General features: G+C 50.0%; 1 long non-coding RNA gene across 1 annotated transcript in view; it reads left to right on the forward strand.

Annotated features, from left to right (window-relative positions):
- The window catches only part of LOC120019299, an 11,520-nt gene that overhangs the window by 5,451 nt on the left and 3,569 nt on the right, over window positions 1–2,500 (forward strand). The gene's annotated exons all lie outside the window — the stretch shown is intronic.

Consider the following 2,500-nt stretch of genomic DNA (forward strand, 5'->3'; position numbering starts at 1 on the left):
ATTAACACAGTGATTCCCCCAACCTCTCCTCCATTATCATAGTGATTCCCCCAACCTCTCCTCCATTATCACAGTGATGCCTCCAATCTCTCCTCCATTAACACAGTGATTCCCCAACCTCGCCTCCATTATCACAGTGATTCCCCCAACCTCTCCTCAATTATCACAGTGATGCCCCCAATCTCTCCTCCATTAACACAGTGATTCCCCAACCTCTCCTCCATTATCACAGTGATTCCCCCAACCTCTCCTCCAGTATCACAGTGATTCCCCAACCTCTCCTCCATTATCACAGTGATTCCCCCAACCTCTCCTCCATTATCACAGTGATTCCCCCAACCTCTCCTCTATTATCACAGTGATTCCCCAAACCTCTTCTCCATTATCAGTGATTCCCCAACCTCTCCTCCATTATCACAGTGATTCCCCAAACCTCTCCTCCTTTATCACAGTGATTCCCCAAACATCTTCTCCATTATCAGTGATTCCCCAACCTCTCCTCCATTATCAGTGATTCCCCAACCTCTCCTCCATTATCACAGTGATTCCCTCAACCTCTCCTCCTTTATCACAGTGATTCCCCCAACCTCTCCTCCATTATCACAGTGATTCCCCAACCTCTCCTCCATTATCACAGTGATTCCCAACCTCTCCTCCATTATCACAGTGATTCCCCAACCTCTCCTCCATTATCACAGTGATTCCCCAACCTCTCCTCCATTATCACAGTGATTCCCCAACCTCTCCTCCATTATCACAGTGATTCCCCAACCTCTCCTCCATTATCACAGTGATTCCCCAACCTCTCCTCCATTATCACAGTGATTCCCTCAACCTCTTCTCCAGTATCACAGTGATTCCCCCAACCTCTCCTCCATTATCACAGTGATTCCCCAACCTCTCCTCCTCTATCATAGTGATTCCCCCAACCTCTCCTCCTCTATCACAGTGATTCCCCCAACCTCTCCTCCATTATCACAGTGATTCCCCCAACCTCTCCTCCATTAGCACAGTGATTCCCCCAAACTCTCCTCTAGTATCAGAGTTATTCCCCCAAGCTCTCCTCTATCACAATGATTCCCCCAACCTCTCCTCTATCACAGTGATTCCCCCAACCTCTCCTATAGTATCACAGTGATTCCCCCAACCTCTCTTCCATTATCACAGTGATTCCCCCAACCTCTCCTCCTCTATCACAGTGATTCCCCAACCTCTCCTCCTCTATCACAGTGATTCCCCCGACCTCTCCGCCATTATCACAATGATTCCCTCAACCTCTCCTCCTCTATCACAGTGATTCCCCCGACCTCTCCGCCATTATCACAGTGATTCCCCCAACCCCTCCTCCATTATCACAGTGATTCCCTCAACCTCTCCTCTAGTATCTCAGTGATTCCCCCAACCTCTCCTCCATTATCACAGTGATTCCCCAATCTCTCCTCTCGTATCACAGTGATTCCCCAACCTCTCCTATAGTATCACAGTGATTCCCCAACCTCTCCTATAGTATCACAGTGATTCCCCAACCTCTCCTATAGTATCACAGTGATTCCCCAACCTCTCCTCTAGTATCACAGTGATTCCCCCAACCTCTCCTCCATTATCACAGTGATTCCCCCAACCTCTCCTATAGTATCACAGTGATTCCCCAACCTCTCCTATAGTATCACAGTGATTCCCCCAACCTCTCCTATAGTATCACAGTGATTCCCCAACCTCTCCTATAGTATCACAGTGATTCCCCAACCTCTCCTCTAGTATCACAGTGATTCGCCCAACCTCTCCTCCATTATCACAGTGATTCCCCCAACCTCTCTTCCATTATCACAGTGATTCCCCAACCTCTCCTCCTCTATCATAGTGATTCCCCCAACCTCTCCTCTTTCACAGTGGAGGAGAGGTACTGGAGGAGAGGTACTGGAGGAGAAGTACTGGAGGAGAGGTACTGGAGGAGAAGTACTGGAGGAGAGGTACTGGAGGAGAAGTACTGGAGGAGAAGTACTGGAGGAGAGGTACTGGAGGAGAGGTACTGGAGGAGAAGTACTGGAGGAGAGGTACTGGAGGAGAAGTACTGGAGGAGTGGTACTGGAGGAGAAGTACTGGAGGAGAGGTACTGGAGGAGAGGTACTGGAGGAGAGGTACTGGAGGAGAAGTACTGGAGGAGAGGTACTGGAGGAGAGGTACTGGAGGAGAAGTACTGGAGGAGAGGTACTGGAGGAGAGGTACTGGAGGAGAAGTACTGGAGGAGAGGTACTGGAGGAGAAGTACTGGAGGAGAGGTACTGGAGGAGAAGTACTGGAGGAGAGGTACTGGAGGAGAGGTACTGGAGGAGAAGTACTGGAGGAGAGGTACTGGAGGAGAGGTACTGGAGGAGAAGTACTGGAGGAGAGGTACTGGAGGAGAGGTACTGGAGGAGAGGTACTGGAGGAGAGGTACTGGAGGAGAGGTACTGGAGGAGAGGTACTGGAGGAGAGGTACTGGAGGAGAAGTACTGGAGGAG

The sequence above is a fragment of the Salvelinus namaycush genome, chromosome 2 (genome assembly GCF_016432855.1).
Source record: "Salvelinus namaycush isolate Seneca chromosome 2, SaNama_1.0, whole genome shotgun sequence".
Taxonomy (NCBI): Eukaryota; Metazoa; Chordata; class Actinopteri; order Salmoniformes; family Salmonidae; genus Salvelinus; species Salvelinus namaycush.